Below are 14,962 nucleotides of genomic sequence, written 5' to 3' on the forward strand. Positions count from 1 at the left end.
TATCTATTAAGCTGAGCACCTACTATGCACCCAGAAGTTTTGTGGGTTCTGGGGATATAGAGGTGAGCAGAACAAATCCTTATTCTATACAGTAATAGAAATATACTGAACAAAGTATTTCAGCCTCGGATGACACACGCAACCCCGTTTGCTGGCCCAAATGCTTTCACTATAGAGGAGATTTACCATTTTGTCTGCCCCAGCACAGCACCTCCCTTCTTTGGGGTAATTGCTCCCTCCCCACTATAACACGTAATGATAGTAGGAGCTGCCGATCATGGGTATTGCTCCAGTGTTCACAGGGGTGAGTGGGTAACCCAGATGGCGCCAGTCATAGAACCCTAGAGGCCCCTTGGCCACATGGATTGGGCTAGGAACAGTCACGTGACCCAAGTTGAACCAATCAGAATGCTTCCATAGCTTTTTCCTTTTAAATTCTAATTCTAAATACAGAAACTATACATAAATATGTCATCACCGAAAAAATTCACACCTGACAGTCTCCTTCAATCCTCACTCCTAATCTCAGTCCCTCACCAGACCGTCTTCTACGCATTTGGAGACATTTAGAAATATACGTTATAAACATACATGTAGACATATCTATTATTATTTCAAGCTTTTGTTTTTGTTTTCATTTACGCTTGAGTGATACCATATTGTATGTATCATTCTGCAAATTATTTTTTTCATTTATCAAGACAGCTTCGGGGTTTATGTCAGTAGACATTTCATTCTTTTTAACAGTTTCCATATTTTCAGAGTGTGAAATATACCATAAAAATGGACATTAGTTATTTCTAATTTTGTGCTACAAATAACACCTCAAATAACATCCTTGCCTATATTTCCTTATGCACATGTGTGAGAGTTACTGGTCTGGATTTTGAGAAGTGGCATCATCAAATCAATAGTACCCACATTTAAAATCATAATAGGTAGTCAAATTTCTCCCCAAAGTGGTTGGGACCATTTGTACCCCCTCCAGCAGTATATTAGAGCATTAGGGTCTCTGTTTTCCCATTCCTTCACCAATGGTTGAGAGTATCAAGGTTTAACATTTCTGAAACCAGACAACGGAAAAATGGTGTCGCTGTTTGCCAGAACCTTCTACCTGGAGCTGGCGGGCAGAGCTCCCTCCTCTGGCACAGCCCTGAGAGCTGTGGGGGAACTAACAGCCAAGAGGAGAGGATGAGTCCCCAGGGTATCCACTCCCTGAACCCAGTTGTTCCCTCTCTGCTGTCCCCATGGTCAGCTTCTGTGAGCCAACATTGTCCCCTTTGAGGCTCAAGCTAATTACAGTTGTGTTTCTATTACTTTCAGCCGAAAGATTTGAACTCCTGATTAAAATGTATAAATGACCATTTTTTCTGTTATCCTTGTTCCTGAGTTCACAAGGGACCTGATTCTCTAGTCTCTCTCATTGTTCCTTTTCTTTTCTCTTTCCTTGCTCTCCTCCTTCACACATCTCTCATCCTAGGCACCGTATTCTAGGGTCCAGATCACACAGGAGGTCCTTTCGGAGAGGGCAGAGCAGAGCAGCAAGCCAGGCCCTGGGCACAGCAGACAGAAGGAGCATTTGCCTGACTCCCAGGTTGGAGTCTTCGCAGAGTCAACACAGACACTCTTAGGACGGGTTTCTCTGCCTTGTCCTTGTCACAGATGGCCGAGGTCTATGTTAACAGATAGGTCAACGTCTCTCTTTTAAGGGAGAAAGGAAAAAGAAAGAAAAGGAAGAGAAAGAAGGCATGAATGAAAAGACCACACAGTAGAAGAATCATCCTCCTTTTTGTTTTTTAATTATCCTACCCCCCCAACAGTGAGTGAAAACTCATTTTGTTAAAAATCTACATTGCAGTTGCAGCTTCTTAGAGACAGACACACCATAAACACGTAAACACAGTCTGTCAATGTTCTTTTGATGGTAAAGATGGTAGTGTGTGTTTACTGTTTTATTTTATTAACAAAAGAGAACGAGGTGCTAAATTACACCCAATCTAAAATTAAAGAGTTGCAGCTTAGCCTTTACTCCCATAGGGACATCATCTCCCGAGTTCGTAAAACACTGGGGCCTCGTCTTCCCCTGGCTCATCTAACACTGAGAGAAAGACTCCCATTGAGTGCGTCTCTGGTTGACACGATCACGGTGCTAGAGAGTTTTGAGGACAACGCTTTTCAGATAAGAGCTCATTTCACCCTGGAATAATTCTGAGAAGCAGAAATGGGGAAGGGACAACATCCCTACCTCAGAAAGAGACTGTGTCCTTCAAAGCCAAACAGGGAGAGAGGAACAAGACAAAAGTCTTCCTTCCCAAGATTGGATGTCCATAAGCAAACTGCTGGAGAAAGGCTGCCCAGGCTGGGAGCTCAGGGGTGGGAGGTGGAGGGAGGGAGCTGCGCCCCGGGACGACTGCAGAGCCAAAGTGAGACTTGGCAGAAGGGTCACTTAGACCGAGGATTCACAGGTGAGCGGCTGTGAGAGGAGCCACATGGCCTCTCACCATGACCCGGTAAATCCACAGGAAAATTAACCCTCCCATGCCCCTATCCTCCACCCCATGTTTGGTGAGAAAGTTTTTTCTGGAAGCTGGTAGAGGGGCTGAATTTTGCATTACATTTGCTGGGGTCAAAATAATCAACTCACCAGCAAGAAAGGACAATCTGACAAGAAAGGCATCTGTGTGTGCATATTTGTTCTATCCTGTGGTATCCCCAGTGTCTAGCATGGTGTCTGGCATGTAGTGGATGCTCAGGAAATATTTGTAGAATAAATACATGCAACTTCGCCCATGCAATTTTGGCCACACACACAGTGGCTGTCTTCCTCCTTCAAAGTCTGGTTCAACATTCACCAAGACTCTACTGCGATCTACCCAGCACCTCGCTCACAGCACTCAAACCCTGTCTTGCCGCCCCAAGGAGGTCCTCACTGAGATCTCTGCTGCCCTCTCCATGAGAGGGAAGGGGTAGAGATAAGATGCATCCTGAGGAAGCTCTCCAAGCTCCACCAGTGAGAGCTGCTGGCCTGTCTTCTTTGCCTACGGCCAGGGCAGGGTTGTGGACTTGTCCACCCGGTTCTCAAAGCAAGGCCTCAGGTCTGCCCCCTACTGTTGAGATGGAGGAACTTTACCCAGAGCATCACCTCTGGGCTCCTTGGAGTTGGAGCATCGTTGATCACTTTGTTTTGTGCTAGGGTGAAGCCTCAACTCTCACATGTTGGGTATGTGACTCTGGGGAAAGACTGAACCGCTCTCAGCCCCAGTGCATTCATCCACAAAGGAGAGGCAGCTAAAAATACCCTTCCTGCTCACCTGACAACAATATGGTGAGGATCAAAAGAGGTTAGACATGGGAAAGCGCCTTGAACTCTACAAAGCCCAGGCCAGGTGTGGCACTGCGGCTTTCCAACAGTAGGCCTCCGAACACCCCCCACTCACTACCTTCATTCCCTAGACCCAGGGCAGACCTTACAGCCCCCTTTTCCTCCAGTCCTTAGCCCTGGCCCCTCAATGCAAGCTGCCAGCTGGCTGAGGGCTGCAGGCTCCTGGGTTACCTATTGTTCCTGAATGCAGCACCTTGGCAGATGCTGCTGGCCAGAGCGGGAGAGCACTGGTTCCCTCATCTGTTAGGCTTCACGATCAGAGGCACAGATGGGGAGCCACTGTCATGTGGAAGGCCACAGTAGCTTGGATTAGATGCTTGCTGGGCTGAGCCAGAGGCTGGAAGGCCATCATGGACAGAGCTTGTCTACCCATGTGACTGAGCCCCACACGAGGTACCAAGCCAGGCTGAGGGATGCAGAGGCTGGGTCTTACCATGGCCTTTGACAAAGGAAAATCCCCAAGGTCCTGGTACGCAGGGGCAGTGAGGCACCTCTATGGGTTGCCAAAGTGAGGAAATAAAAATACAGGACAGATACCCAGTTAGACTTGAATTTTAGATAAGCATCAAATACCTTTTAAATATAAGTATGTCTCACGGAATGTTTGGGATATACTTATACTAAAAATTGTTTGTTGTTCATCTGAAATTCAAATTTAACTGGACATCCCATATTTTATCTGGAAACTCTACCCCTTCTATACCCCGGCCCCCACAAGGGCTAAAAGGGCTGAGGGAGTCCAGCCCCTTCCCAGAGCCTGCAGCCACAGCCCACTGGAGGTTCCGGGAACTCTCCCAAGAGGCCACTTGCTGGCTGCCTGCCAAGGCTGTGTCCTCAGTTCCAGGGTGGTGACTTGTGCAGCCCAGCCTTCAGTGGCAGGAGAAGAGGGACCAGGACAGAGAGAAGAACCAGGGGTCCCCTCAGGTCATTTCACCCTTGAGCCTCTGTGAGGCACGAATAAAATGTCTCTTCGTAGGGCCTTGTCCACATCGATGGAGGTCGCGGTGGGGCAGGGGCTTTAACGTTAGGACATGTCCTCCTCCTGTGAAGGCCCTGTCACAGGGACCACACCTGCCTTTGCTCAGCTCATACATGTCGGTGTCCCTAGCGCCCCTCCCTGGTCCCTCTCACCCACTGCCTGGCACCAGTCACCGTCTACAGAGAGCTCCAGTCCCCTTCACAGTGGACTAAATATATACAGTTCACTATGGACTGACACCAGTCCAGGAGCCGTTGCCCACAGGCGGACCATCCGCTTTCATCTGAACCACAGAGACAGCCTCTGCTCAGCCCTGTTCAGGCTCCCTGCCACGCCACACCCAGGGTCTCCTGCTGAAACCCCTCAACGGCTTCCCACAGGTCCAGGGATCAAATCAAAACACTTGTCTGTCTTCCACCCCCATCAGGCATATTGCTTATCATGTCACAAACCAGCCAGCACCATCCCTCTTCCCCAGTCAACTGTCCAACCAAACGCCTTACAGTTCCCTGATAGCCCTGCCCTTTCCCTGGCAAGCCTCGGTCCACCCCAGCCCTCAACGCCCTTCACGAATCCCTTTCCTATTTCTTTGACCTCCCTTCCTCGACCTTCCCTGTAGAATGGTGATAACCACCGCCCTGCCAGGCTTCCTTGGGTCTCAGGAAAAATCAAACGAGAAAAAGAATGTAAAACTATTTTGTAAACTGGAAAGTTTCATGAGAGGTGAAGAGCAAAATGGCAGTTAGGTGGTCCCAGAAAGCCTCACAGCCTCCTTCTGAGCTGACCTCAGATGCCCACAAGAAGTACAGGAAACAACCATGTGAAGGGACCGAGGAAATTACGGTAATTTGGGCAGGGCAGTGTGGGTGGGTGGGCAGAGCCTAGGTGGGGGGCCTTTAGTGGAGCAGCCATAAGCTCACATGAGGTCTGGGGCTGCATAGGAACCCCTGGGGGGGTGGGAGGGATTGGAGGTGCAGGATAGTGGGGCTTTGGCCCCTTCCTTCCAGCTCAGCAGGGTGAGTCATCCGTAGCTGCCGGCACAAATCTCGCCTCCTCCACTCCAAGCTGAGCTGAAATGGTCCAGAGGATGTGCCCAGAGCATGGAGACGACAACGCAGAGAGTGAGTCACAGAGCTGAGTCAGAGCCCACTCAGCCCTTTCCAGGGCTCTGACGAAGGTTGTGCCGGCAGAGTGGCATTCTTCCAGCCTTGCCCCTCCTTCCCCAAACATACACACACACACACACACACACACACACACACTTCCAGATCAGTGAAGTCATGACATGCTTCCCCGGACTGCTAGCCTCCCTTATTTCACAGGTTAAGTGAAATCCTACTGGGTCCCCCACATCACAGGGTTTCTTGCCTCACTTACTCCCTGTTGAGGTACTGGGGATAAAAACCCAGTCCTTGTCTTCAAGCTGCTCTCCACCTGGCAGAGGAAACACAGTCTCCACGCAGGCCCTGCACTGCAGAGGAGCGGGCCAGTATGGCCTTGGGAGAGCTGCACACGCCATCAGCATCCTGGCTCACAGAAGGGAGAATGAGGGAGCCAGTAGGGGACTCAGCCCCTCAACACTGGGATGGGCCAGGAAGTCACTGCTCAAACATGCAGTCCCAGGACTCCCACGTCTGGGGCCCTTCCAGGGGGGACACTGAGCCTAGAGTTACATCTGTGAGTTACTCAAACAACATTCCGTTTTCTTCTTCATCGAATTAACATGGAGACTTCGACACATGTAAGCATAGCCTGAGCTAATGGTCACAAACCACAGTCTAGTCTGATCTGTCCATTTTCAGTGTGAAGACCGAATGTGGCTTTGAATCTGTAACAGAAAGAGCCACCTGCTTGTATCAGAGAATAAATAATATCAGAACAGGGATCACTTAAAAGTCGTCAACTTCCAGTCTAACTGCTTCTTTTATAGAAGTAGAAACTCAAATCCAGAGAGGAGAAATGAAGCAGACTCCTTTGATAATTTCCATCTATTTTCCAGTCTTTAAACAAATATAATTTTTACTACAAAAACAAACCACATGACAGAAAGAATGAAAAAGAAAACCACATTAATCCCAACACTCTGATATAATCATTGATTTCATTTTGCTACTATTTCTTTACAGTGTCTTGTTACACAATTGTAATCATATGTGCATATCATTTTGTGTATTACTTTTTTCCTTCGACTTTACATTCTAAGCATTTCTACCACGTTATTAGAGTCTTCATAACTGTCATTTTTAATGACTATATAGTATTCCAGCAAGAAGATGGTCATAATTTTTTTTCATGACTTATTTAATCATTCCCCTATTTAAGGACATTTAAGTTATGCCCAAATTTTGGCTATCATAATGCTAAATATTACTTATTCATTTATTTATTTCTTGGTGTTAGACAGATGCCCAAAAGTGGAACTGCTCTGAGGTAAAAAGTGTGAACATTTTTAAAAGTCTCTCTATATATGTCAACAAATTGCTTTCTCTAAGATTATACTAACTAAACTGTCACCAGCAATACAAGGACCTAGCGGCACCTTTCCTCTCATTGTATACCATGTCCAGTTGAACAAGTGACCACAACATAAATGTTTATACTTTCTGACCCACCAATTCCCCTTCGAGAATTTTGGAAATAATCACCGAGTGTACTGATACCTGTAAAGATGTCCACTGGAGAGTACGATAATGTGATACCAGTTACCTTAAAATGCATAAGAGTGTCAAAGTCTATGCAGAGGGGTATCGTGGGGAAGGACGTCTATATTTTACTTTATATACTTCTGCGTTTAGTTTTTCACAGTGAGCATGTATTACTTTTATAATTAGCAAGATGACAAAGATATTTCCACATTGGAGAAAAAAACTTGCAGAAACCAGCAGCCCCTAATCATTTGCAGTTAGAGTGCTGGTTCGGTCATCAGAAGCCCAGCCCTAAGCTTTGCATGACCTCGAGTCTTCTGTTAAACGGTCATGATACTACTAATGTCACAGGGTTACCGTCACTCTAAATGAGATCATTCCTGTAAAATGCTTAGCACAAAGCCTTGCATTTAGTCAGTACTAAAAAATGTTAACTATATTATTATTTTATTCTGACATTTCTCTTAGTCCCCACCCACAACCTCAGCCACTATTTCTTACCACTTATTCCAATAACTCCCAGCCTCCAGGGAACAAAGCCTGTGTGAAGCCACATTAGCCACATACCTTTCCTGAGAATTCCATGCAAATTGGCAAATCATAAGCCATTAACCCCAGAGCAAGCCAAGGGCATGATGCAGGAGGGAACCATAGGCACACGCATGTGTGGGGGCTGCGTGCTCGAGCACAAATGAATGCCCGTTCCATTCCAGATGGCGATGAGGACGCACAGCATTTGAAACTGGCAAAAATGAGAATGCTTGTTTGCAGTAGAGCAACAGCTGGGGGAAAAACACCCTGAGAAGTAAAAATAAGAATATCTGATTTTTTAAAAACTGAAATCTCCAAGCACCCATAATGCTTAGCATCTCAAATATGTTATGCTTATATTCAGGAAAAAACCACACAAAAAACCATAAACAAAAATCACTTTTTAGAAAGAAAAGGTGAGCAGAAGGGCACTAAGCTGAGAAGCAACGGCAGCGTGTGAAATTAGCAGGAGTAGGACCCTGCAGTCAGATCTCTGGGGCCAAATTCTGGCTCTTCCCCCTGACCAGCTCTGCAAACATGGCCAAGTTAATTCATCTTTTTATGTCTCAGTTTTGTCATCTGTAAAATGCGGATAATAAAAGTACCCACCTTAGGGGCTTGTTATGAAGACTGTGAGTTAATGGGGAGGTATAAATGCTCCCTAAGTACTTGCCAATTACTATTTCTGTATATGGCTGTTGGGTCTCAGCGACATGTGCAGCACCAGGGCCCTTGCTTGGCAGACCTCACAGCCAGTCAGAGCACCTTTCTGAGGAGCCTTCCTGTGGACATGGTCGGGAAAGGAAGGTCAGCCCAGTGTCAGGCAGAGCTTTTGCTCCTCTCAACCGCTACAGAGGCAGGGGCCCAGGTGCTGCCGGCCCTTCCTCAGGCACAGGCTCGGGCAGGCTCACAGAGGCAGGATGGTGCGAGGGTCGGGACGGCAAGGGGTTCTGAAGTCGGGAAGGTGGAGGCTGACCTTGAGGGTTCCTGCTCCTAGAATGACCTCTGATTGGATTGCCCAGGAAGGCACCAAGGGCCTCCAGGTAGCTTCCCGTCTGGAGGCCAAGGTGATTTCGATTCAGAAACTAGGAGGTGAGGGAGCAAGGGCTGGGGAGAGGGAGTAGAAATGGAGGGGCTGGTGTGGGTGAAAACAGAGGAGGGGGCTTTGGGGGAGGGAGAGGGGAGGGAAGGGTGGTAGAGAAGTACAGGGTGGGGTGGGGGGGGCGGAGGGGGAGGCCAGAGGCAGTGAGGAAGGTGGGAGACCAAAGAGGAGAAGGGAGGGGAATCTGTGGGGGAGGGGGAAGAAGGAGGGAGGCGAAGGGGGATGGCACCGGGGACAAGTAGGGCCCCTGGCCAGAACAGGCAGCCCCTCCTTCCCCTCCGAGGGTGGCTGTTTACTGAGCAAACGGCCCTCCCCTCCCACCCTCCCCCACCCCGACTTCCCCAGCAGAAATGCAGCCTCTGCCTTTCTGGCCTTTTCTGGCCCGGTTGCATCCACACGCCTCCGACGCTGGGGAGGACTCGGCAGGAGCCTCAAATGGCACCCACTCGCCAGCCTCCCTCCCAGTGGATGCTTCTATTTTAGGCACCGCATTATTTCCTGCTGTGATTTTTTCAGCCTTCTAATTCGGGCTCTGAGGTAAGCCGTGACATCCGCTCCGGCTCCCGCAGCCTCCCCCTCCCGCCCCCTGGCAGCGGCGGCTCGACCCTCCTGGGGCGCTGCTCCCTCCCGGGATTCAGGGATTCAGACGGCCGGACCGGCCCCTAAAGAGGCTTTTAGGAGGAGAGGTTTTCCCCCTGTGCAGGGTGAACGTCTAGCTAGAATATATTTCTAGGCAAGGATTTAGAAGAAATGACAAGGACCGGGTATAAATTATACCATTATGTCCCAGATCGACCAAGGGGGCTGTAGATGCTTCCAAATCAGTGGTTTTCAACTTTATTTTTGGGGGGGGGGAAAGACAAGGGCCCTTTTCAGAATCTGATGAAAGCTATGCACCCTCTCTCTGGAAAGTGTCCACTTGCAAACCCATGCACACACAAATAGACACTGCCTATTTGCTTATAATGCTTATAATTTTGCTTATAATGTCAGGGTTGAGCGTGGAACCCTAGGGGTCCCAGGACCCAGGTCAAAAGCCCCAGCTCACACGCCATGAGTATCCCATAGCTCACCATGAGTATCCCATAGCTCGGGGCTCCTCTTGCCAGTTTCCTCCCCATGACACTCACTGGTCCCTTCCTCTCCCTCACCCCACCCCCGTAATTGGCCTCATTATATTTACTCTATGTGTGTTTTCACGTGTCTTTTTATGTGCAAGGATTTCACCCCCAAATGGGCAAAAGAAAGTTAGGAGGTCGGGTTGTAAAGCTCTTACTTGGGGTGGTGGGCCTGCCCCTGGATCTCCCGTCTGGTTCATGACCTGGCTCCTGCCTGAGTCTGGTGCGGAGAGGATACTGCACACGGATTCGGGGAGACTCGGGTTATAGTCAACGCTTAGTAGCTTTGGTACCCCGACTTTCATGAGCCTCCATTTCGTTTGCACCAAGGGAACTCATGATAAAGCTTCTCTCACAGGACTACGTGAGGCGATGCAAGGGGAGGCATGTTTCAAAGGGACTTCTCTGTCACGGGAGAGGCCAGTTTACTTCTGAATCACTCAGATCGAATGTGTTGCCCCTCAGAATGGGCAGCACCCAATAAAGTTTTGTTTTTTAAAACGCAGTTAGGTAAAATGAGTCCAAAATTAGGAAGTGATGTGAGATGAGATACCTCCAGAATGATGAGTGAGAAGTCAAGAGCCGGTCTCCAGGCAAATACAGAGCAGCTAATACAGCAATTAGCCTTTGGAATCTGATCTCTATTCAGGATCTTCCCTGTTCCCCCAGGTGTTAAAAAGGGACCCCCCATCTCCTCCTCTCCGTGGCCACCTTCCCTACCACCTCAGAGTTGCCTCCCTTTCACCTTGCATCTCCTCTGGGGTGCCCTCTGCTTCGCGTCTCAGTTCTTTCTCCCAGCCTGGTCAGATGTCTCCAGAATGTCAGAGTCGCCTCCACTTCTAAATATGCATTCTCAGTGTGACGCCCTCCTACTTGTCCATTCAGGGACCTTTTCTCAGCCCTTGCCCTCTTGACTTCAGGGACACACGTTCTGACCCTGTAGAGGGCTGTTCTTCTCAAGCTCAAGCTTCCTGCCTCTTCGCTCCTTCTCTGTCGTTGGCTCCTCTTCCTCCTCCGAGCCTTTTTAAGGGTGGCTGTTACCCAGGGTTCATCATGTTACCCTCGGTTCCCCGTCCTCTGCCCTTTGGGATCTCATTGATTCTGGTGGCTCCAGCTATCTCCTCTAGGCTGCCAGCTCTGACCTCTCTTGAGTTCCAGTCCCCAATTTCAACTGCCCATTATAATGGGCAACTCTCTATATAAACGTAACTCTAAATGTAAGCCCTGTTGTCATCTCAAATTCAACATATCTAGAAATGAATTCATCTTCCCCCAAACCAGCTTCCTTCCTGGCTTCCCTTTTCTGTTTGGGGTTTGACATTCTCTTGGTTGCCCAGGCACAAAGGCTCCATCAACTTTGACTCTTCTCTTTCCCTCTCCTTCCACCTCCTTGAAGGCACCAAATCCTGTCTATCCTCCATTTGGGGTCTCTCTCTGGCATCCGTCTCTTCCTTCCCTTTCCCACTTCCGTTCACCAACCCTAGCTTTCATCTCTGATGGTCACAGTAGCTTCCTGGTTGGTTTTTCTGCCCAGATTCTCTCCATCTTTTAAAACAGGTTAACTTCACGGGGGCCGGCCCAGTGGCTCAGCAGTTAAGTGCGCACATTCTGCTTCGGCGGCCCAGGGTTCACTGGTTCAGATCCTGGGTGCGAACATGGCATCACTTGGCAAGCCATGCTGTGGTAGGCATCCCACATATAAAGTAGAGGAAGATGGGCAGGGATGTTAGCTCAGGGCCAGTCTTCCTCAGTAAAAGGAGGAGGATGGGCAGCAGATCTTAGCTCAGGGCTAATCTTCTTCACAAAAATAAAAAACAAAACAGGTTAACTTCTGAATCAAGGCCCACGTCCACTATAACTTTCTTGACTATCCAAACTGCTTTAGCACATCTTGCCTGCTCCATACACTTTGCCAGTGCATTTTATTTTGCCAAGTGATATCTCTCCTATTGTTATTAGCTTTTCACATTTTTCACCTAAATGGGAAGTTCCTGGAGCTCTTTCCCAGCCCCTGATCTGAGCTTGCCCAGGGCCAGCCGGGCCCCCTGGCGCTGCCCCCTGGCATTTAACACAAGTGCTTCTGATTCCTCATTGTATCCCGTATTTTTCATTCTGGCTCACTTAAGCCCTCTTTTTTATTAGCCAGGGAGCACCCTTCACCAGAAAGCAGAGACCCCAAATTCTAATGCCTAGAGGGTCCGGGAGGTCATGAAATGGGCGAGGTGGGCCCGGTGTGCGGTGACAAGGAGTGGTGGGACATGGCATCTAGCTTCCTCGTCCCCAGTCTAGAGGGGCTGCTGCTCCTCAGCCCCTTTCATTGCTGTTGGGCCCAGTGTGGCCAGATTTTCCAGTTTTTCAAAAGAAACACCAAATTTGGATTTTTATGGGAAATTTCTCAACTTTTAAAACACTGTGCAGAACAACCACACACAGCTGCAGGCTAAATTCAGCCTGCAGGTAACCCTGGACAGGAAGGTTTCCTGCGCTGTCATTATTCCTGGTGCGGCAGAAATCACTTTGGACTGGCAGCTTCTGGTTACCGTTGCAGTAGTCCCACCTCATCCACGGTTTCAGTTACCCTCGGTCAACTGCTGTCCAAAAATATTAAATGGAAAATTCCAGAAATCAATAATTCATAAGTTTTGAATTGTGAGCCGTTCTGAGTGGCATGATGAAATCTTGCACCATCCGGCCCGGGATGTGAATCATCCCTTTGTCCAGTGGATCCCGCTGATACGCTACCCACCTCTTAGTCACTTAGCAGCCCGCATAGTTATCAGATCAACTGTCCTGGTGTGGCAGTGCTTGTGTTCAAGTACTCTTATTTTACTTAATAATGGCCCCAAAGCACATGAGTACTGATGCTGGCAATTTGGATATGCCAAAGAGAAGCAGTAAAGTGCTTCCTTTAAGTGAAAAGGTCAAAGTTCTCGACTTAATAGGGAAAGAAAAAAATTGTATGCTGAGGTTGCAAAGATCTACAGTCACTTTTGTTACAGTATATTGTTATAATGGTTCTATTCTATTAGTAGTTATTGTTTTTAATCTCTTACCGTGCCTAATTTACAAATTAAACTTTGTCATAGGTATGTATGTATAGAAAAAAACATAGTATATGTAGGGTTTGGTACTATCTGTGGTTTCAGGCATCCACTGAGGTCTTGGAATGTATCCCCCTAGATAAGGGAGGACTACTGTATGTCAGTAATGAGCTGTGTAACCTTGAGTAAGTTACATCCCCTCTCTGGGCCTCAGTTTCCTCATCTGTACAATGATAGATCTTATTAAAAGATCCCTATAGACTTCTCACCTCAGTGCTTCTGTGGTCCTATGGCTTATCCTAAATGGTGGGGAAATCCTGTTTAACAAATCGTCTGGTCTGTTTAACAAGATTTACCATAAATACACATCGAACATAGATTACCACATTTCAAAGAACTAGAATACAATAAGGCATTGGTTAATTGAAATTCTCCAGGGTTAACTGGAAAATCCCTTTTTAATCAAGCTTATTGTTGAAAGACTTTCTAAACTACCGGAGTTCAGTTTCCTGCCTTTTTAAGCACAGGAGACGCAGCAATGCTGGGTGAGGGGAACTGATGAGTCAATGTCTGGGGATGGCTCTGCCACCTGGGCTGAAGGGGGTGGCAGCAGAGCACGCGGGAGATCCTGCCAGGCCGCTCCCAGCCAGGGGGCTGCTCATAGTCCAGGACCACTGGCTGGTGCCAGAAGATGACTACCCTGGGCTCACTAGCCTCTTTGCAGGACTCAGATCCCCAGTTTAACATCCACTTTGGGAGGATACCTCACTCGTAAGCTGGGAATTAGTTGAAAACTGGAATGTGTGTCGATACTGAATGTCACGACACGACCCAGAGCTCCTTCCCATGGAAAAGAACAAGAGCTGTGGAGCCCAACAGATCTTAGTGGGAATCCAGGCTCTTCCAATTCCTAGCTGTATGACTTTAGGCAAATGCCTTAACTTGTCTCAGTCTTAGTTTCCTCATCTATAAATTTTAGATAACACTATCTCATAGAGTTGTTATGAGGACTAAATGGAATCATGTCTACTAAATGGCTCGTGTGGTGTTTGGGATTTAGTTAAGTGCTAGGTAAGTGGAAATCATTCTTCCATTAGGAAGTAACATCTATTATCATTTAAAATCCAGTCTGATTCTTCTGTTTTTTTCTTAGTAAGGTTAGAAAGTCAGTACCACTCGCTTTCTACTTTCCGTGATAGACATTTGAGAAACCAACTATTTACAGAACTAAATGTTGTCTCTTGCCCCCTCTTCCTTTCCATCCTACCCTATTGTCCTGCAATAAAGACACCAGCCTTAAAATCAGAACCAAGGTCTCGATTTTGAAACTGTAATGCTAATAATTGATTCAGTCAAGAATCATCAATGGATGGAAAAGTTTGATGAGGACAGCATATTCACAGGCTTAAAGTATCTCACCCTAAATTACTTATTTATTACAAAGGGAAAAAACAGTAACTTTATGATGGAGAAACCTGACAGACATCTCCTTACCCAAGTGATCAAAGTTAACACCAACAAGACTGGAGCAAACAGACATCATGTGGCTCCTGATATGATGCACTGAGAAGGACACAGCATCACTTCTGTGAGGTTCCTGCAAACAAATGCCTAACCTGAATCTAATTGTGAGCAAGCACCAGACTAACCCAAGCTGAGGAACATTCTACAAAACAACTGGCCTGTACTCTTGAAAAATATCGATGTCGTGAAAGAGAAGGAAAGGCTGAGGAACCGTTCTAGATTAAAAACTAAAGAGATATGACAATTAAATGGAACGTATGATCCTGGATTGGATCCTGGACTAGAAAAAAAATCATTATAAAGAACATTATTGGAACAACTGGATAAATTTTAATATGCATTGCACATTCAATAATAGCATTATATCAATGTTAAGTTCCCTGATTTTGATTGTATGTAAAAGAATGTCACTGTTCTCGAGAAATTAACACTGAAGTATTTAAGGGTAAAGAGGTATAGTGTCTGCAATCCTCTAAAATAGTTCAAGAAAAGAAAATAAGTATAAACATGTAAAAACAGGCAGAGAGTGAGAGAGAGAATATTAAAACAAATGTAGCAAAATGTTTTCATTCGGTGAACTTGAGTGAAGGGTACACAGGAGTTCTTTGTACTAGTCTTGCAGCTTTTTGGTAAATTGAAA

At 47.2% G+C, this 14,962-nt stretch overlaps 2 long non-coding RNA genes across 2 annotated transcripts in view; one reads left to right on the forward strand and one right to left on the reverse strand.

Annotated features, from left to right (window-relative positions):
• Positions 1–697: 697 nt before the first annotated feature.
• LOC139045550 (uncharacterized) lies at positions 698–8,897 on the reverse strand. The gene is made up of 3 exons (XR_011504122.1): positions 8,514–8,897; positions 7,574–7,804; positions 698–1,701 (listed from the first exon to the last, which is right to left on the reverse strand). It is a non-coding gene; the product is annotated as an uncharacterized lncRNA (long non-coding RNA).
• Positions 8,898–9,048: 151 nt separating this feature from the next.
• The window catches only part of LOC139045551 (uncharacterized), a 28,146-nt gene continuing 22,232 nt past the window's right edge, over positions 9,049–14,962 (forward strand). Inside the window, exon 1 of the long non-coding RNA XR_011504123.1 lies at positions 9,049–9,176. This is a non-coding gene — a long non-coding RNA (uncharacterized lncRNA). The remainder of the gene's footprint in view (positions 9,177–14,962) is intronic.

Source organism: Equus asinus, chromosome 6 (assembly GCF_041296235.1).
Source record: "Equus asinus isolate D_3611 breed Donkey chromosome 6, EquAss-T2T_v2, whole genome shotgun sequence".
In the NCBI taxonomy this organism is placed as follows: Eukaryota; Metazoa; Chordata; class Mammalia; order Perissodactyla; family Equidae; genus Equus; species Equus asinus.